General features: G+C 38.5%; 1 protein-coding gene across 3 annotated transcripts in view; it reads right to left on the bottom strand.

Annotated features, from left to right (window-relative positions):
• LOC125234694 (heterogeneous nuclear ribonucleoprotein K) overlaps positions 1–18045 on the bottom strand; it is a 40619-nt gene extending 22574 nt beyond the window's left edge. Inside the window, exon 1 of one of the 3 annotated variants that reach the window (XM_048141042.1) lies at positions 17893–18045. The gene's annotated coding sequence lies outside the window, so the exon portion shown is untranslated. The remainder of the gene's footprint in view (positions 1–17892) is intronic. The other 2 variants (XM_048141043.1, XM_048141045.1) reach the window with 2 other exon arrangements.
• Between the last annotated feature and the right edge of the window lie 5001 nt (positions 18046–23046).

Genomic DNA, 23046 nt, shown 5'->3' with positions numbered 1-23046 from the left:
GGAGGAACATTTTATGTTAGAAACTGAAAGTATTTATCTAACCCAAGCTTTTTCCTGTGTGTCTACTGAAGTAGGCAAAGTGGGTATAATTCAGAATGACATTTGATATTTTCTTTATTTTTCCAAAAACTTCCTTAAATTTTGGCTTGGATTGATTACATGAGACTATGTTAGCCATTCAAGCTATTCATTCCTATTAATCATAACAAACGCATGAGATATACATACTGGTATTATCTTTCAGCCATCGCCCGTCTGAATATATATGAAAAGATGACTGAAAGAAAATACTAGTATGTCTATTTCATGCGTTCGTTGTGATTCATAGGATTAAGTAGCTTCAATGGCTGACATAGTCTCATGTTATCAATCCTAGCCAAAATTTAAGGAAGTTTTTGGAAAAACAAAAAAATATCAAATGTTATTCTGAATTATACCCACTTTGCCTACTTTAGTAGGCACACAGGAAAAAGCTTGGGTTAGATAAATACCTTCAGTTTGTACCTGAAAATGTTCCTCCGAGACAAGCAGCCATATCTAAAGCAGATGAAAGCCATACACACTGATACATTGCATTTCATTCGTATTTTAATTACTGTATGATCAAATTTGTCCAGAGCCAAAAGTACTAATATTTATATTTATACCCATGTAAAACAATAATTGTACAATTATTGATATATTGTTGTCTGTATGTTGTACGCCATGAAATTAGCCAAAAGTTTTCAACACAACTGTGATGTTAAGTTTAAGGGTAGAGAAATTATGATAGAAAGTTTATTTTTTTATGTCGGTGTATGAAGAATTTTGTCCAGTACTGTATATAGACACCTACGAGTATGTTTCATAATATTAATGTAGGTTAATATTGTAGCTATTCAAATGTCAATATTTAATAGATAGTCCGGCCGAGCGGCGAACATTGAAGACAATTGTTTCCTAGGCAACTAGATACCAACAATAATGCATACCTACTTTTTATATTGCTTATATTTTTTTATCCCGTTTGGAAATGGAGTTTCGATTAAGATTGAAAGATAAAAAATACCGGCAAAGTGCGAGTCGGACTCGCCCACCGAGGGTTCCGTACAAACTTTCAATACTTGAATCATCAAAAAAATGTCATTCATATAACTCTACAGACTACTACCTAACTAAATCCTTCAAAACTCATTTTTCCACATAACAAGTAATGTACTTAATATACAATTTTATTATTACACATCGGCCAAAGAAAACAAGTCAATTCGACTTCAATAGTTTACGACGTCGTGAGGACGTCGACCCCATTATATCATTTACATTTCAACTCTCCCTATAGGGATGCTCTCAGAAACAGAAATAAATTCTACAGGTATGACCGAGAGCACCCACAGCCGGAAAGATAGCCACACAATAATGGATTTGTTCCATAGGGCACTGGAGTCGTCCAACCCCGTAGTTTCCCTACCTGGACTTCAATTGCGTCAAATAATAGGAAGAGGATACCTTTTACCACCGAAGTAATAAATTTACTTAAGCCATTCGATCCTGCACAAACAGACGACGAAGACGATAATGACGATGATGGTAGCGAAGAGTATCCATTCTCAAAACGAGTACAAATGTATTGTTAGCAATGAAAGAAACCTTTTTGAATACTTTTTGTAAAAAGTAGTCTAAGAAATCCCCGAATTCCGGGATTTCTTCAATGTCATTTTTCTCCCTGTGGCCACGGTACAGGAACTTCGTTTCTTTTTTAATATAAGCGTATACAAGCAACCTATTGATCCGTGCTGATTGGCAATTCCCCAATCAAAAGACAGAGCCGGAAAAAAATAATAACCAAAATCACTAGATGGACATTTACTCATCACTCGTAGAGCATCCAAGTAGCGCTTGTAAAGGCTCAGCTTAAGAGGATACGGTAGCGAAAATGCTAAAATGGAAAGGAGCCCCCCTTTCAACTTGGGAATTTTAGTTAAATATACAAGTGTTATTAACTAGATTTATCGAAAACAAAATGGTCCATTAAGAACAAATCAGTCAAAAGATATTTAAAAAAAAATCTTTAAAATCGAGGTTCCGCTCTCGACTTCCTCCTTCAAAACTTAATCAATCGGAACGAAATTTGAGAACCTGAATAACAATGAAATAATCTATGTCGGGCCGTTTAGTTTTTTTGGTTAATTGTTACCAATATTGAGTATTTTTTTTTTATTTTATTTGGGGCATCAACAGCAATACAAGAAAAACAAATGCTTAAAATTTTAGAATACAATACAGTAAGCCAATAAAAGATGTCCACAAGAATATAATGAATACTCAATATTGTATTGTATTGTATCAAACCTTTTTTTGCGCCACAATAAAAGAGGCCGTTTTTGGAAATTTTTGATTGGCTCTAGAGTCTTTAAAAAGCAGAATATCAAAATAATCAAAACGGTCCGACACAGATTAAAAATAATAACAATCTGTGTTGAAAAAATCATTGCTCTATCTTCATAAACCAGGGAGGAAATAGTCGAGAGCGTTTGTATGGAGAATTGACCCCTACCGTATCGTCTTAAGCCTTCGAAGTTATATATTTAATTGTTTTCAGCGTTTCACGGGATAAAATTTTCGAAATCACTTTAAACAAAAACTATGTATGATATCCACGCGGGAGTTTTAGTCATGCATTTGTGGTAGAACAAGCTATCCCCTGGTTGATTAAAAGGATGTCCGATTTTTGGGCCAAAAAAAAAAAACACTGTGAGACGGACTGAGCGGCACCATAAGGGTTCCTTTTGTACCTTTTTGGTAAGGAACCCTAAAAACTGAGAGATTATTTGTGACTACAAAGCTTTCCAAGTTGCTACCCTACCGCCTTTCCTTGCAATATGATCGAATGACAAAGCAGGAGAATTAGTTACGAATATGTGCATATATCTAAATCGATACGAATTTATTTTTCTAATTGTAAAATAATTTACCGCTGCAATTACAATTAGTCAAAATATGATACTATTCATCCCCCGTTTGCTGACGGTAAAGAATTTCAGCACCCCCTTAATACTTCCCGTGAGTGTCGTAGAAGTCGACTGTAGATATGGTGTACCCATAACATAACTCTTAACATTTATGAGGGAGCACTATGAAATTGTGGCGTAGGTGAGACGCGAGAGGCTGTGGCGACTTGTCATTGCAATGTCACAATTTTGTTTTCTTTTAACCCCTTACTTGCCAAGAGTGGCACTGAAACTCCCGAGTAGTTTCGTGTGCTCTGCCCACCCCCTTCTTGGATACAGGAGGGAGTGTGTGTATGTACGTATGATACTAGTAGAGAAACGTGCCTATTTTCATTCTAAATATTCAGAAAAGAACATTGAAACATTGTACCGTGTGATGTGACTTATCAGGTGCAATACTGCAGCGTGAAGTTATGAGAAAACACAGGTGTCTTCAAGCTGTCGTGTCGGCTCCCGAAGGTCCACTTTAACATTATTTTAAATGTGTAATTGTAGAAGCCGCGAGGCTGAAAATGAAGTCAGTTATTTACTTCACGGAATCGCTGAAATATTCAGGTGGGAATACGGACAGCGTGCACCACCCTCATAGGTAATCGCAGGGCCAAGAACGCCACCAGACTTGGTGGCTCCTTTCCAGTGAAAAAGCACAGGTGTCTCCAATGTCACGTCAATTAATGACTACGATGTTTAAAGGAATAAGATTTTTTAACGCTGACTATCACCATGTACTAGGGTACATGTGTAGGCATAATACGATACCATTATCATTAACCAACGTGTGTGTTGACGGTGTGGAGACGGTGGTTAAGTTAGACCTCCAAGGAGCAGCAAGATATCACTCATACGAGTACATTAATCTTACGCGCTTGAGTAACTATCTACTAAAATCTCCTTTAGGCTTTACGAACTATGTTTACAAAACCAAGATAGTCGATTGTTTATTGACTACCTGTCGCTATGAAAATAAGTGGTATTAATTTCGATAATTTCGACAAAATGTGACATATGTCATATGTCGCACGCAGTGGCAGTACCACTTCCAAATATTTATTTTTCATTGTGGGTGGATGGCGTTGGAGTCTCAAAGCAAACGATATCTAGAGCCAAATTTCGTTTGTACAATAATATTTGCTCTGATATTTCATATTAAAATAAACGAGGAGCTCATGCCTCACGGCTGGCACATTCACGTCATCTTTCAGAGCCCGAGGTATAATTCATGGGATAAATATGCGGTTATCCTGCGTAATGGAGCCCGAGAGGCAGGTACGGTACGAGGTACGACGTCGACGAACACGCCTGTCTCGTATATTTCTCTAAACGATTCTAACACGATAAATTTGAGGACTCTAAACGAGGTCTTCCCAAAGGTCGGTAAGGGTCTAATCTTTTATTGATAGGAGCTTTTGCCAAACCGAAATAAATTTATTTGTTTAATGGTCTGCTGACATGAGACTGAATTCCAGGTAGAAACTGAATCATATTTTATGACAATATTTTATTTTAGTACCTAATTTATTCACCTAAAATACCTAAATAAAATAATAATTATACAATTTATCATCACCATCATATAATTTATATACTTGCTACTGTCAACGTTAATAAATTAAATGAGGAACTCTCCTCAAGTCCCAATGATTAACATCAAAATATTATTTCTCTCGAATGTGATCTCGTTTCATCTTGTACCCACTATTGACCAGCCGCCACTTTCATATAGGCATTGGTATCACACAGGTCAGGTCATAATGTAGTGACAGTTACACTGGTTGGCCCGAGCATTGCTAGAGCTAGATAAATAATGGGTGTACACTTGTACAATCCGATCGAGTAGTGAATAATACGATAATGAATTAATGATATACGCAAGAGATTATCAAGAGTCATCTGGACACGTGATCGCCACTTGATTTAAACAACGCAATCACAAGTAGGTAGGCATTTCACGCGCCAGAGCACACACTCGTCCGCCCCGCGAGCCAACGAGCCGTGAGAGCATTACAACCTTACTTACAGACGCTAAACGACTAATCTTAGCTACGCTTATGTCTAACACTATGCTAATCTTGCTGATATAAGGGGCATCGGTTTATTTAGGTACTTCATTTTCTTTCGAGATAAGAGTTAAAAGTTTATTTTAATTACCTAATTGGAAACATAATTAATTGATGATTGTAGACTGTTAAATTCTGAATACAGTTATGCAAGTAAAATGACTATTATGATGCAGGATATAACTGCTAAGTAGATGAAATACTTAGGTATGTTAACAAGACATGATTTGATTACGGTAAGGGTGCCCTATTATGATACAGGATATAACTGCTAAGTGGATGAAATACTTAGGTATGTTAACAAGACATATTATGATTTGATTACGATAAGGGTGCCGCAGGATGGGCGAGCAGCTGGTAGGCCCAGGCGATGGGATGACCTGGACGTGTGTCTCAGCGACTGCCCGGAGATCGCTGATAACCGACACGATTGGAAATCTAAGGAGGCCTTTACCCACTACTCAGCAGTGGGACACAGTATAGGCTTGTACTAATAATAATATATGATTTGATTGAATCTCGTCGTTACCGGGCCGCGAGATAATTTACCTAATGAACATACTTATAATTTGGGTAAGTATCCCATTAATCAAGAAAGGTAAGAAAATGTTACTAAATAATTGATCAATTTAACTCTGAAATTTGAACTTGTGAGTACTTTTGTATTTGAAGAAAGTGGTTATGCAATTAGGCAAAGAGGGGAAGTTGACTGGAGTTCGCCCCTTGTGGCCTTTCAGACAACGGTTATCCATTCCGTTTCCTCGTGGGCAGGCGGAGTGCGTTAATATTTGATGCTCCTATCGATCATAACTTCTTTGCGGCGTGCGGGTGCGGGCCGCGACGGTAGGAGGGTGGTAGCCACCCATACGTAGTCTGTCATTTCAGGGCGATTTATCTAAGTTGGTCTAAATCTGTTCATATTGCAAGAGTCTTTCAAACACTTTTTATACCCCTACATCTTCACTATAATAATATAATTAGAGACGCGCCCCGGATTCTACAAAATACCTACAACTAAACCCTACTTGAGATTCACTCTATTGATAGATGCAAACCACATAAAATCCGTTCATTGGTTTTTGAGTTTACCAGGGGGCCTAGTATAAAAACTCCTTTAGATAATATTATTAGGTACAGTACAGGCCCCGTAGCCGAATGGCATTTCTACGACGCGAAACGAAAACTAAACGCCGCGAAAGGTAGTCTGGCTCTGTCGCGCCAATACGCAAGATAGATATCTACGAGCGTTTCGTTTCGTGACCGTTTGTGCATTCGGCTACGCACGCAGGGTGGGCCAGTGAAAAATTCACTTTTGTCTCAAACTCCTATGTTAAAATTACATGACATTACATAACATATACACTCAGCGTCAAAAAAACCGCACCTCGCGCAAAATTCGTTTCAAGCCAATACAGCTCTAATCTTATTGACTGTTAACCTATCAATATTGGTATCATTTTAAAGTACAATTAAAGCCCTTTAAGAAAAAAGGTGTACCACTTTCTTAATCAATAATCGCCAATCTACGGTGGTAAAAAAAAAGGATATTGATGCGATTTTAATGGGTCTCTAGGTGTGCTACCCTAGACGGGTTTAAAAGGAGGTGTAAAGGTGTCATATGGATCATTTGCACTCCAAAGTTCACCGAAGACACTACTGAACACATGCAGAAAGAAAAAACCGGCCAAGTGCGAGTCGGGCTCGCGCACAAAGGGTTCCGTAGCAGCAAATATAATAAACTTATTATGTCAATTTATACACCTGCCAAAATTACAGTTAAATCAACCTATCTCAAAAACTATAAGAGATACTTTGATCAAACCAAAAATCGTTGAAAGAGTTAATTAGCATGCATCACCTCTATTTTTTTTAGAATTTTATACCCCGTAGTTATAAAAATAGAGGGGGGGGGACATACTTTTTACGACTTTGAGAGCTGATATCTCAAAAACCGTTCACTTTAAGAAAAATGTTTTTTAGAAAACTTTATATCATTTTAAAAGACCTTTCCATTGATACCCCACACGGGTATGTACATCGAAAAAAAAAATTTTCATCCCTCAGTTACATGTATGGGGGGCCCCACCCCCAATTCTTTTTTTTACTATTTAGTGTCATAATTTTGTAGCGGTTCATACAACACATATTCCCATCAAATTTCATCACTGTAGTACTTATAGTTTCCGAGTAAATCGGCTGTGACAGACGGACAGACGGACAGACGGACAGACGGACATGACGAAACTATAAGGGTTCCGTTTTTGCCATTTTGGCTACGGAACCCTAAAAAGCCTTCAGAATACGGTTACAACACCAGAAAAAACAGCTCAAGTGGTAGCTGAACGCAAGCATAAGCCGTTTCCGGGTGCAACGAGTCTTGCTGCGGTTCCTGGAGATCAGTGGCTACATCAGGAGGCCTGGATCCGGGAGAAGACGCTGCACCACCGCTAGAGACCACCGGTACATCGTATCGGCCTCTTTGCGGAACCGCTTTCTAACTGCTGCTGAGCTGCAGATACTGCTTAGGACAGCTTGAAGAACTGCAGTGAGTGTCTCCACGATCAGAAAAAGATTGCTGGAGAAGAAAATGTTACCCCGAAGAGCTGACAGGGGCCCCCAATTGAAGCCAGAGCATCGAATTGCCAGAAGGCAATTTTCCCGAGTGCACGAGGATTGGACGTTGCAGCAATGGAGGAAGTTCTGTTCCCCGATGAGACGAGGGGGTTCATTTACGCAAGCGACAGACGCAAGAGGGTGCACAGGAGTCAAGGAGAGCAGTTTACACCAGTCTGCACCGAAGAAACAGTCTGTTACGGGAGCGGCTCGTGCATGTGTTCTGGGGCGGTATTTCCATCGACGTCAAAACGAATCTCGTCTGCATTTCCTGCACTGGCTGTGGTTACATTATACAAGATCTCCAATCTTGGAAGAACATGTGGTCCCGTATACGCTGAGTTTGTTGGACCTGACTTCCAATGTATGCACGTCAACGCCCGTTGCCATACGGCCTTGACAGTGCGGGAATCCCTGCATGAGGTCGGAATGCACCGTAATGGAGTGGCCAGCAACGAGCCCCGACCTGAACCCCATCGAGCATCTCTGGGATGAGTTAAAACGGCTTGTTTGGTCTGCTCCAGCCACCCTCGACGAGCTGGAAGCCGCAGTTATTGAGGAGTGGGACAACATTCTTCAATAACGGATCTGGAAGCTACACGAAGGGCCAGCCAGAGGGAGGAAACACTAGGTTTTAAGTTTAGTTTTAAGTAATTTTTTTCGATATTTGTTGATTTTATTGTTTGATTTCTTTTAAAATTTTAACCTGAATGCACGTTGATTCCTTTTTACTGAAAATTTTCATTTTTTGGGAAAAATGTCATGTATTTTAGGCGTCATCCATATATTACGTCACAGTGTAGGGGGGGAGGGTATACTAATGTGACAATCCCTGTTAAAGGGATACAAAAAAGCGTGACATAGGACGGGGAGGGGTCCAAAAACCTGAAATTTGGTGTGACGTAATATGTGGATGATCCCTTATGACATTTCCCAATAGAGCGTTAGATTACCTTTCAAATAAGGCCACATAGTCATACTTTTCTTTATATATTATAATAAGGGTTATAAGTTATAACTGCTTGAACGAAACCGATTGAGAGGTGCGATTTTTTTGACGCTAAGTGTATTATAAGAATGTTGTCATTTAAAAGAAGAAAAAAAAGATTTTTTTTATTCAAAACGGTGTCTTACACTGGAGAACAGCGAGCTGACATTGCGAAATGGGGACACATCGGGCCGTATTTCTTTGAAGATCGAAGAAACCAAACGGTGACCGTTATTTAATTCAGACCGTTACATCTGTGTTCATGGATTTCCTGGCACCGAAACATCACGAATCACATCAACACATGGTTTCAGCAAGACGAGCCCACCTGCCATACAATACAAGTAACGTGACCCTGACAGTTTTCATTAGACTTATAACTAACTTTCAAAACTCCTGGCAGTTTTGCATGAAAATCGAGGCGGGGTTGCAACTGCAACAAGCAAGGCTGGAAGAGTTCCGCAACCGCCATGGTCGATATCTTGATTATAATTTTTAAAACGTAAATTTTCTTTATTTGACATACTGTTTATATATAAAATACTTTTTATTAAAATAAAAAAACAATTATTATTTTTTTTAAATGCATTTATCATTGGCTCATCAGCTCATCGCCCTGCATCATCGAAAGTTTACCAAAAGATTCTTAGTATTGTATCTGAACTTCTGAAGGAGCACAACTTGGTATATTTTGAAATTGATTAAAAACCATAGGCAATGACCAGCATTACCAATCAGCAGAAATAAACGAACATTACCTACTGAAAACAGTGGGTTATGAGTTTAAATTTGGAACAGCTGTCAAATTCAAGTGAGTGTGCTATTCTAGTATCTATAGACATTAAAACAGATATCGATACGAAACCCCAATTTAGTATGTTTTTACTATAAATCGCACGACATTTTGATCTCGAGTGACACAAGAATAGGAACTGTTCGTTTGTCAAATATTGGAAACGCCGCCATTGTCATTTTCCTATCGTTCCTGAACCCATCATAGAGCCCTTATGATATTTAGGAAGATAAAGTAGTGTATGCAACTATACATAATTGAGTCTTTGCCAAAGACATATATAACTCCGTATAGACAGATAAAGTCTAAGAAAAAAACGTACCTCAGTAACCATACTGAAAAAGGCACGGTGACCTAGATGGTATTACACCTTTGGGGTACGCTCAGCTAGATGGCGTTCATATTAATATTTGATATTTTAACACATATCGAGCTAAGAATATGGACCAAATTGTCAAAACTGAGGTTCAAAAGTTTTAAGCCTGTGTCAAGAGATGGCAGTCTATGCACTGTGATTACACATTTTACTTCGACGGTAACTCTCTATAATACTGCATCCTCTTTGATAATTAGGCATTACGACACTCGTGTGATGCTATTATGAAACTCGCCTTAGGTTCGCCCTTCATTATGCACAGTCGCATAAACCATTATTTCATATTACGTATTTACACTACAGGTTTCAGAACCAAAATAGCCGATTTTGATGCTTTTAACACCATTTCTTGGTGAGTGAAGCACTTTAGGAATCCTAGCAAAATGGATGCTGGACTTAACGAAGAAATAGACAAACATTGTCTACCATTTCCCTGACGAGGTAACTGCCTGGTTTCTGACGTATATCTTATCAAATATGTAAAAATCAAATAGACAACGGTGTATGATTATTAAACAATTAATGTCTTTTGTCAAAAGAAATGTTGTCTTTATTTATCTGAAATCGATATTCAGCGTTAAAGATTTGCGTGATAGCACATGAAGGCAAAAGGAATTTACAATGATGCATTTAACTTTATAATGGGGTTGTCTTCATGACTTATGAAGAGACCGCGGTGGTTAGGCGGTAAAAATAGTCGAGAATAGTAGAAAGGCTTCGGACGTTTCGTGAGTGTAATTGGAGAGCCCGCGGGCGTGCGGCACGCTACAACAGCGAAGCAGGGCGGGAGACATCTTGTATGTATTTGCCTCTCTGGTAATTTCCCCGTCGGTCCTTGTATATTTAAGCGGTAGCATCGTCCGTGCCGCTCTCATGCATATGTCATGAGCAGTTGCCGCGCGACGGTTTGTTGACGGTCGAGCCGCGGGAACGGCCACCACCGGCCAGCCCCCTGCAACCCACCACCGATAATTATTACGTTCTACTTTCGATTCCGGTGGCTATCGGCCCCGCCCCGCCTTACCAGTGTGGTGGCACTGAGGGATGAGGCAACAATTACATTCCCTGTTTTCTCCAATAGCCGACATGTAATGACCATGTAGTATATCGCATGTACGCTCAAATTAAATGGCGACACCGTAAAAGCGGCCATAAGTCTAACGCACGCACGCGAAAGAATAAATAACATGCCTCTATTTAATGTCCCCATAGGCTGATGAGTTATTGAATACTAAATTGCTAACTGATTAGCGTACATTGGATTATATAATACATTTAGTCTGTGCAGTGCCGACAGAAAAGAGGTGGATTATAAAGGAACTAGCTTTTGCCCGTGGCTTCGCTCGCGTTAAATTCTAAAATTGCGGAATGCTCCATACAAACTTTCACCCCGTGTTTTAGGGAAGTTTAGGGTTAGAAAGAGACAAAAGTAGCCTATGTCACTCTCCATCCCTTTAACTATTTCCACCTAAAAAATCACGTCAATTCGTCGCTCCGTTTTGCCGTGAAAGACGGACAAACAAGCAGACACACACACTTTCCCATTTATAATATTAGTATGGATTAAAATAAAATAAATTCTAAGAAAAGATACTCCGAACCCATATATTCCGATCGATTTGTAGACGATGGTCCCTTATATATCTTTAGGACCTTTCAACAGTTCGTACTGGGTCAACCTAATTTCTCGAAATTGTATTACTGATGGATGGAAAATATTATTCGAGTTGATAAAATTTATATAATATGTTTTGTTATAATTTTCGACTTAAGTATCGTTTCGTTTTGTCTTCTAATGCAATATGACTGCAGATTTATTTAATCGTAAAATCTATCTGGCTTCTGAAGTTCAGAATCATACTGTTTTATTCCGGATGATAGATCAGCGGAGATTTCATAGCTGTTTGCCTTCGTGATGGATTGCCGATCTAAACCCGGCTCCCGGCTACATTAAAGGCGAGGGAAAGAGTCATTAATTAAGAGCTCAATACGAAAAATGTTATGCAGGCGATTTTTATAGAGGAAAGGGTTGAGTAATATACTTCCTTATTTAGGTACACATTGGCTGACCTTGGCTTATCCATTTATTCGGCTTCATCATCATCCTCCTTGCGTTATCCCAGCATTAGCCACGGCTCATGGGAGCCCAATCCCAAGATTTGGCTTAGGCACCAGTTTTTACGAAAGCGACTGCCATCTGATCTGACCTTCCAACTCGAAGGGTAACTACTTAACTAGGCCTTATTGGAATTAGTCCGGTTTCCTCGCGATGTTTTCCTTCACCGAAAAGCGACTGGCAAATATCAAATGACATTTCGCACATAAGTTTCGAAAAACTCATTGGTACGAGCAGGAGTTCGAACCCGCGACCTCCGGATCGTAAGTCGCACGCTCTTACCGCTACACTAGGTTTTTATTCGGCTTATCTGGCCTAAGCTAGATTTATAAAAACAAATACCGGTTCTCATTTAAACATAATACCCCGATACCTAATTAAAAAGGTAGGATATTAAAGTGTCTGATATACCGGGTGCCCGGTAATTAATGGACAACCTTTTAACCACCAAGAGGGCACCTTATACTGGTCCAGAAAATCGACTTTAAGGTTTAGTGAAAGTCGGCTGGTTTTCGAGATTTTCACACTTTTTAGGGTTCCGTAGTCAACTAGGAACCCTTATAGTTTCGCCATGTCTGTCTGTACGTCCGTCCGCGGATAATCTCAGTAACCGTTAGCACTAGAAAGCTGAAATTTGGTACCAATATGTATATCAATCACGCCAACAAAGTGCAAAAATAAAAAATGGAAAAAATGTTTTATTAGGGTACCCCCCCTACATGTAAAGTGGGGGCGGATTTTTTTTTTCATTCCAACCCCAACGTGTGATATATTGTTGGATAGGTATTTAAAAATAAATAAGGGTTTACTAAGATCGTTTTCTGATAATATTAATATTTTCGGAAATAATCGCTCCTAAAGGAAAAAAAAGTGCGTCCCCCCCCCTCTAACTTTTGAACCATATGTTTAAAAAATATGAAAAAAATCACAAAAATAGAACTTTATAAAGACTTTCTAGGAAAATTGTTTTGAACTTGATAGGTTTAGTAGTTTTTGAGAAAAATACGGAAAACTACGGAACCCTACACTGAGCGTGGCCCGACACGCTCTTGGCCGGTTTTTATAATTTTAATAGTACCTAAAATTTAAAAAAATGTGAAAATCTCAAAAACCAGGCGACTTTCACTTAACCTTAAACTCGATTTTCTGGACCAGTATATATTAAGGTGCCCTCTTGGTGGTTAAAAGGTTGTCCATTAATATCCATTAAAATTTTAAAAAGTGAAAATCTCGAAAACCAGGCGATTTTTACTAAACCTTAAAGTCGATTTTCTGGACCAGTATAAGGTGCCCTCTTAGTGGTTAAAAGGTTGTCCATTAATTACCGGGCACCTGTATAGCATAATTACTATTATTAGCATACTTATGTAAAGAAATACCTTCCCTTCATGGAAGAGTGAGAATAAGGCTCAATTGTATGGTAACCGAATTGTTACACGCAATTTTTGCAGGACGAACGAACTGCAATAATCGGGCACAGACAGACTGACATCTGACTGATTTCATGAAACATGGCTATGAACACTCCCGACTAATTCAGCTTTCAAACAAAAAAAAACTAAATCTAAATCGGTTCATCCGTTCGGGAGCTACGATGCCACAGACAGACAGACACGTCAAACTTATAACACCCCGGCGATTTTGCGTCGGGGATTAAAAAGGTGTCAATAAAGTAGAACTGGGATGGACGACGTTTATAGTGCCCAAAAAGTTTTGTGCAAATTAGTTATTGATTGGCTACTTTGTAGACCCACAGAACACCAAAGATGGTGCATGTCAGGGAGACGAAGTGATCGCATTCTACCCAAATCGGTAATAACTTTAAGATACAGATTGTGACGACCATGTTGTGACAATAAATCATTGATCTATCTATCTATAAAATATAAACAGAGTCGAGTCAGTCGAGTGTAGGATTCAAGGAGAGGCCTTTATGAGGTAGTGGGACACTAAATAGGTATAAAGCCGACTTGCATTATCCCGGATTTGTGTTTTGGGACTTATGGGGATCTGAACTCAATGGAACCTGAAGTCCATTTGACAATGAATCCCAAGAATTGCCATAGGCACTGGTTTTTGCAACGTGACTGGTATTTGACTGGCTTCCTCACAAAACGCGATGTTTGCCTTAACTAAAAAGAAACCGGCAAGAAACCCTTCTTAACTTATACTTATTTATTGCAACAGAAGAAAGTAGGATCAAGAAAATTGCAACATCATCAGACATAATATAATCATAATTTCTTGGGTATTTCTTTGTTGCAAGTCATATTTTAGGTACACAATTGACATGTTGACAAATATGATGTGACATTAATATTAACCACTGGGACTCTTGACGTCATTTCTCACAACATTAGGTTGATAATTCCGAAATCGTCAACCAAATGACGATGACGCCCAAATGTCCGATCTCTGTTTATAATATCAAAACATAGCCGGTGTATATGTCGCAGGGAAATGGCCAAAACAGAGATTTGATCAAATCACGCAGGATGTCAAAATGGCGAATCCATTTCATCACATCTCTAGAAAATTTCAGTTATTTGACTAAATCCCTGACTCTGTTTAGTGAGATCACAAAATCGGCCAATAGGCACGCCACGTTTTGTCAATTCACTAGATTTGTTTAGGGATTTGAAAAAATCCCTGAACCGCGACAGTGAGTTGACGAAACGAACTCAAAAAGTCAACTAGTTTTAACATTTCCCTAAACAAATTTAGGGAAATGATAAAGTCTCAACTGGTGATTTGATCAAATGTCTGAACTGGTTTCGTGAAATGACAAAGCCAAGAATCTAATATATCCAATTAGATTTATTAGAATCTTGATCTTGAAGCTATGAAGCTATGAAGAGCTATGGAGCGCAGCATATTAGGTGTAAAGTTAAGGGACCGGGTCCGAAACACCACGCTGCGCTCTAAGACTCAAATAATAGACGTAGCTCAAAAAGCGGCTAAGCTAAAATGGGACTGGGCTGGCCACGTCTGCCGAATGCCGGACGACTTGTGGGCCAAGATAACCACGGAATGGGAGCCCCACGAGTCAAACCGGGGAACCGGCAGACCACGTCGGCGATGGCGGGATAACTTGGACTCCTTTTTGAAAGATTGGCCAGATGTTGCTCCAAACAGGGATGAGTGGAAAAAGAGGGGGGAGGCCTTTGCCCAGCAGTGGGACACATTAGGCTCTAAATAAATAAATATATAAATATTGATCTTGTCACTTGATTTGATTGAATCCTTAACTAGATTAGTGCAATGGTAAAATTGAATCCGTTTTTAAGAGTTTTTGGTTTTCTATAAATAAATAAAAAAATTGAATAAGTGAAGAAACAAAGCTAAAAAGGTTTCATTTTAAATTATTTTCATATATATTAAAACATTTTGTCTTTTCACTGAACTTGTTTAGCGAAATGATAAAACTAGTTGACTTTATAAGCTCGTTTTGTCAACTTACTGACGTGGTTCAGGGATTTTATCAAATCCCTAAACAAATCTAGTGAAATGACAAAACGTGGCGTGTCTATTGGTCGATTTTGTGATTTCACTAAATAGAGTCAGGGATTTAGTCAAATGACTGAAATTTTCTAGAGAAATGATAAAATGGATTCGCCATTTTTTGACATCCTGCGTGATTTGATCAGATCCCTTGGCGATTTGATGAAATCTCTGTTTTGGCCATTTCCCTGCGACATATACACAATTCGTCAGAATACTGTTGGTATATTTAGACTATGATAAACTGACTTATTGTAGGAATGCTCCCGGTATTTCCCAGGAAATCCCGGTAATTTTATGGTGGCGAAAGAACCGGGACTAAAATTTAGGAACCGGTGCTCCCGGTTCTTTTCCAAAAACATGATTTATTAATTTTTTAAATTGCATCTGAATTTGTATGTGTGCGATGGCATTTTTAGTATTTGTAAATAATTAGTTAGCCCGTGTGGTGACGGGTTAAGAATTTCACCACCCCCTTTCTTCCCGTGGGTGTCGTAGAAGGCGACTGTGGGATATGGGTTATATTGTGACGTAGGCGAGAGGCTGGCAACCTGTCACTGCAATGTCACAGTTTCGTTTTCTTTCAACCCCTTATTTGCCAAGAGTGGCACTGAAACCTGAGTAGTTTCATGTGCTCTGCTTACCCCTTCATGGGACACAGGCGTGATTGTATGTATGTATGTATGTAAATAATTAGTAAAGTTGAATCTGACAACATAATCACGATATTTATTGCAAGTAGTGCAGTTTGCAACATTTCTTGTAACCATGGCACTGTTGTACTTCCTTATAATAACGTAAACAAACCACAGTAATGAATTGTTTAGGGAAAGAATTTGTTAATTATGTCCAATCCAATGTTCTTATTCTCTCAAAACACACAGACAGACGGACAGAGTCGCGCCATAAGAGTTCCTTTTTTCACTATAAGGGTCACTTTTTGGTATGGAACTTTAAAAATACTAAGAACCGGGACTGGAACCAGGAGTCGAACCGGGAAATGAAATTCTCGGAACCGCTCCGGTTCTGCATGCCCTATGTAGGAAGCCTTTCAATTTAATTTAGTTTTTATTATTTCTTATTGTTTGTCATCCATACTTTATGGTGCTCCCACACTGACTGTTATGTAACGTTATATAAGAGCCAGTGTGGAAGGACTATTATATAATAAATATCATCATTCATTATATAATAAATATCATCATTCACACAGTTTACACTTCAACTGCTAAACTAATTTAGATGAAACTTACTATAGAATATAAGGATATATTTTTGGGTCCCAGCATAGGACTTATCCTAGTTTAATTAGTTTTGATCTCTGAGAAGAAATGTAAAAAGATAAATGGAATTTATATACATATAAATGGTACAGTATATGAACAAAGGTAATGTAAATAATGTATGTGAACACAGTTGTGGTCATATTGGATAAATATTCTACACTTTATTATTATTTGTTTGTCTTTGCCATATCTTAGGACCATGGGGTCCCAGACCTTTTGGACTAATGGCCCTCCCACACTGGCTATTATAAATGTTATATCATGGCGTGACAGGGACAGCGCAATGGTTCAATGGTACACTGTCCCTGTCACAGCATATTATATAACATTTATAACAGTCCAGTGTGGGAGCACCATAATTAAGTTTAGAGTATGTTACACCATTAACAGTTTTGGCCCGAGTACTGCGAGTTTTTAAATTTCCTGTAGTAGCTATATAGGGACTGACACTTACAATAGAATATATACAATAATTGTGTTTAAAAATAAACTGTTAAAATGTCTGAAACACAAAGTTACCCAACTTTCATCAAATCACTCAAACAAATTATAAAACACCTAATCTAGATTGTCACCAGCAGCGAGGCATGGTTAAGGTTATGGATTTTCTGAATGTAGCATAGCTCTTGCGGGTTTGTTACCTATTGAGTAAACCATTAACATAAATTAATCTCAGGTCACAAATCATTCCATGCAATTAAAGTCGCGGAATGGAGCTAGTACAAATATAAGTTTGAGTATGAAAGAGAAATAGACAGCAGAAGCATTTTTCATACTCTGATGAACACTTACATGAATCAGACCTGTACTGATCCACAAACGAAAATTACACAGTTACTAAATAATTTAAGTAATCTTTTAATTAAATGCCCAAAATAATAATGTTAGTCTAGAATTGATTGACAAAAGCGGTTGTTTTTTAATAGGTATAGTTTTGATGATTATAAAATAATACAAGCAATTCTCGGAACTCTTAAAACCTGCTTATTATGTAATTTATGTATATTAATGAGACACACATACTCCAGGTAAACTAAGACAAAGGAACAAGGTATGCTTGCTTAAAAATTAAAAAGATACCGGTTGGAAAATAATCGATCAATACATGTTTGATTCACAAACGCGTAGAACCCGTGCGCGTAATATAAGGGAATATTTACTAGTTTACTTACCAATGCAGTGTCGTTATACGTTGAGCACTAAAAAGCAACGATTGAACTTATTATAATCTCAAAACACCCACCATTAATTAATTATGAAAATGAAATTTCTATCCACAAAAAAAGTAAAAATGGCGGCAATGGCAGATGTTTGGTGTTGGTGGTTGGTAGCAGGGAGAATAGAGGTAAGGAGGAAAATCTGTCGAAGTAGAAAAGTAGCAAAAATGACCAGCTGAGGCCCTTCAATTACAGTTACAAAACTCTCCGCTTGGAGCGCATGTCTCGCTCAATGATCACCGACGTGACATGACATTAGACGTTCTTTTTAACCCCCGACGCAAAAACGAAGGGGTGTTATAAGTTTGACGTGTCTGTCTGTGTGTATGTAGACATAGACATAGACATAGAATGGTTTTATTTAATATCACAAATTTCACAATGTCACAATGTTAAAATTAAAATAATTAGGTCAAACATGGATATTAAAAAGGGGGGCGACTCAGCATAATGTTGCAGTATTTTTTTACTGCAACGCTGGTTTTCAGTCGGACCCTAAGTACTTCACTAAACCTAAACTAATTAACCTAAACTAGTTTTGTGTGTGTGTGTGTGTGTGTGTGTGTGTGTGTGTGTGTGTGTGTGTGTGTGTGTGTGTGTGTGTGTGTGTGTGTGTGTGTGTGTGTGTGTGTGTGCGTGTGTGTGTGCGTGTGTGTTTGTGTGGGCGCGCGTGTGAACCTATTGCGTATGATTGCGCGTATAAAAGCGCTATAATAGGGAACTGTAGTCAAAACAAAATATTTTATACCATGCACAAAATAAAGCATCAGATAATTATAAGAAAAACATGGACAGAAGTTATTTTTAAATCCAATTTCTATTTAATAAGTCACGTAGAAATATATAAAGTGAGTTGACCGTGACGTCACCCAATTCGACATCATACAAACTCCATATTAGCAAGTTGTTCAAATTCGCCTTGACAGTTCTTACAAAGAAGCCGATTTCACTAAGAAGCAAGTAGCCTATATGTGTATACAAGTATACATTATACATATTCAACGTTTATAAACAAAAGGCAACTGTTGTATGCGTACAATATTAATATTAAGACGGCCGGTCTGGCTCAGTCGATAGTGACCCTGCCTGCTAAGCCGCGGTCCTGGGTTCGAATCCCGGTAAGGGCATTTATTTGTGTGATGAGCACAGATATTTGTTCCTGAGTCATGGGTGTTTTCTATGTATGTATGTATTTATCTATGTATGTATTTATCTATTTAAGTATGTATATCGTCGCTTAGCACCCATAGTACAAGCTTTGCTTAGTTTGGGGCTAAGTTGATTTGTGTAGGGTGTCCCCAATATTTATTTATTTATTTTATTTATTTATTTAATTATGCTATATACTTTGGCTGGGCTATTATCAGAGATAGGAAGGTATTACTCTAATGCCAAGAGGTAGGTTAATTTGAATTTGAAAAAGGTGTCTTTTTAGTCTAATTTTAAAAGTATTAAGATGGTTCAAAGTCTGTAATGGAGGAGGAATATTATTCCAGCACTTAGATGCCTGATATTTAAAACTACCTCGAAAAGCGGTCGTGGAGTGATGTGAAGCTGCTAATTTGTTGCTAATTGATCTGAGACCAAAATTTTTTAAAGTGTTTGAGCGCCAAATGAGTTTTTCAAAAAGGTACTCAGGTTTAGAAGACTTTAATACGTTGAACAACAAGGAAGATAGGTGCAGTTCTCGTCTGTATGCCATTTTGAGAATACCTGATGAATTTAAATAAGGGGTGATATGCGCTCGTGGGGGAACTTTAAAACAGTAACGTGCACATGCATTTTGGACTCTTTGTATAATGCGATCTGTTCTTGCTAATAACCGTGGACCATATACTACATCCGCGTAATCAAATCTTGAAAGTATAAGAGTATCACAAAGTTTGATACGAAGATCAACGCTAAGAAAATCACGAATTCTATACAGGACTTTTAGTCTATAAAACGAGTTTCTGGCAATATCTGCTATGTGACTTTCAAAACGAAGAGACTCATCCATTATGAGACCTAAGTTGCGCGATTCAGAGACACGATCTATTTCTTCACCCGAGATAGAGATTATTGGTTTATGGTTATCTATTACTTTAATTTGGTTTTTAGAACCAAACAACATAACTTTGGATTTGCTGGGGTTTAGCACTAAGGAATTAGAAGATGACCAATTTGCTATATTGTTCAGATCTTCATTGATTTTCGCAACTGCTTGAGAAATATTATTTAGATCACACGGGACGTATATTTGTATATCATCAGCATATATGTGGAAGTTACTATGTTTTATTACGTTACAAACATCTGCTGTGTATAAAATGAATAATAGCGGGCCTAGGATCGATCCTTGCGGCACTCCTCTAGATAAAATAGATGGTTTAGACTTCAAAACTGTACCACTACTATCTTGAAGTTTAACAATTTGCATTCGGTCATTAAGGTAACTTGAAAACCATTGAATTGTGTCTGGTTCAAAGCCATAATATTTCATTTTAGATAACAATAACTTTGTATTAATTGCATCAAAGGCACGGGAGAAATCGAGAAGTGACATTATGGTTCCTCTGCCCATATCTTCTGCAGATAATATATTGTCTACTACGTCAAGAAGTGCTGTTGCCGTACTACGCGATTTACGAAACCCAGATTGCAAAATAGGGAGGATTTGATGTTTTTCAAGAAAATCGGATAGCTGCGCATATACAAGCCGTTCGATTATTTTAGAGATGCAAGGAAGAATGCTTATAGGTCTGAGATCTTTTAAAGTACTGACGGTACTTTTTTTAGGAAGGGGTGTTACTAACGCTACTCTCCAGGCATCAGGGAAGACTGATGTTATTATGGATTTATTTATTATTGCAGTGATTGTACCCAGTGAATGAGGAAGAGTTAAAAGCAGCATATCTAATGAAATACCGTCATCGCCCAGAGCAGAGGATTTCAGTGATTTAATTGTTTTTAGTACAAAGCTCTCATCTACTGTTTCCAATTTAAAAGAAGAGGTGTGATAGCGATTGGATTCAAAGTAGGTCTGATATGACTGCGAAGCTACAGGGTTACCTGGAATATCGAGAAAATGTGAGTTAATAAGGTCTGGGTTTTGTAAATGCAAAGGAATATCGCAGTTTTGAAGTTTTTCAGTTATTTTCACGGTACGTTTCAGATTATTCCATAAAGATCGAGAATTACTAGCATTACGATTTATATGTTGATTGAAATATGCTCGTGTTTCATTAAAAATAGCTTTATTGATGCAGCTTTTTAAATCAGAGTAATATTTTTTATGTTCATTTAGTCCAGATGCTTTAAACCTCTTATGAGCCTGATCTCGCAACCGCATCATTTCCCTAATTGTGTATGTTATCCAGGGATAGCTTTTATCTCTGATAATAATCTGTTTTTGAGGAGCGTGTAAGTCAAATAGTGATATAATCATGCTATTAAAAGAATGTACCATTTCATTTACAGTTGGTAGCGAAGTAATGCAACCCCATGGGAGACGTTCAAGTGTTTGATTAAATATTAGTGAGTCAATATCGTTTAGAGGTCTTAACGTTATTATTTGTGGTATAAGTTTACTTTTCTTAATATTTACTTCACAAGATAAAAATGCGTGGTGACTAAGGGTAGGTATATAATCTACTTGAGTATTTAAAACGGTAATGTTGCTACTAATCAAATCTATCAGTGTACTGCTATGGCTTGTAAAGTGAGTAGGCTCCTTTACATGTTGTGTTAAGTTGAAATAAGTTAAAAACTGGGTGAGTTTAATGCGATTTCCGTCGTTATTTAATAAATTTATATTAAAATCACCCATTAGTATAATGTAATCGTAATTGGAAAACGAGGAGATAGTATCAGTTAGTGAGTCTAAAAAAATATCAATATTAAACCATGGTGGTCGGTAAGCCGTTCCTATAAGTAAGACTACACCTTTAATAGATAATTTGAGCCACATTTGCTCGGTGGCGGAGTCGGAGGGATGAGCACAGCGCCGCGCAGTGATGCCGCGTTTGATGTAGAAGCCGACGCCGCCGCCGCGCGCATATATATATATAGCGCGGGCGCGGGACGTGGCGCAGGGTGTAGTTTGGCACGACGGGCGCCCGCCCCTCCTCTCCCTCCCGTAGCCAGGATTCATTTATAGCCATTAAGTCTACATTACGTTCTTGCACTGCAACTATAAATTCGTTATGATTAGTCCCTAGAGAGCCTGCATTGAGAAAACCTAATTTTAAATTTATTTTCTTAGCCATGTATAAATAGTATGTAAAACTGCGGTGTTTGGTTTAATATATAAACTGGACGATACCGGAGCAGGCTCTGAGAGAGAGGATAGCTGAATTTAAAAATACGACGTAATATATACATATTTGTATAGTAATTGTATAGAGTTGAGTAAGTGTATACCAGTAAGAATGTAGTATTAGTAGGCGCAAGTAACATGGAGTGGCCGTAGTACAGTTTTTGATGTCAGTATATATATCTAAGTTGTTGTATTGTACATTAATGTTAGGCCGGTACAAACAGGAGGAACGCCAAAAACCTTTGTGATATCTTCATCATTGCGGATCCTTTGAGCTTGGGTATTGGGTAGGCGCCTGGCGTAGATTCTACCGTCACGGGTCCAAATATACCGCCAATTAGAGCGTGTACCTTCTTGACGCGCTTTATAAAACAGCTGTCGATTGGCGCGTGTAAGCCGTTCGTTAACATAGAACTTCCTGGGTGGACCGGGCAGATCAAAGCCTGTGGTATCTGCACCACGTGTGCGGCGCGCCGCGCGCAGTAGTTGGTCCCGCAAAGCACGTCGTGTCAGTCGAACAGCCAATGCACGCGGTCGACTGTCGCCGCCTCCAGCGCCTTCACCTGCCACGCGACGTAGTCCTAACCGCTCAGCGCTCACGATGTCTTGCGACTCGATCTCTATGCCAAGTTTTTTAGACACCAAAACTGCAATGTGAATGGGGTTCTCGTTGTTTAACTCAGTGATACCACTTATTTCAACATCGGTAGAGAGCAATTCCTGGTCTCTATCATTGAGTTCAAGCTTCAGGCGTTCAACTGTCTCTGTCAAATCTTTAATTTCGATCGATTCACTGGCCGGCCGGTGAGAGC

Source organism: Leguminivora glycinivorella, chromosome 16, assembly GCF_023078275.1.
Source record: "Leguminivora glycinivorella isolate SPB_JAAS2020 chromosome 16, LegGlyc_1.1, whole genome shotgun sequence".
Lineage (NCBI taxonomy): Eukaryota > Metazoa > Arthropoda > Insecta > Lepidoptera > Tortricidae > Leguminivora > Leguminivora glycinivorella.
The sequence above is the reverse complement of the archived record's forward strand: the minus strand, read 5'-3'. Positions and strand labels throughout refer to the sequence as shown.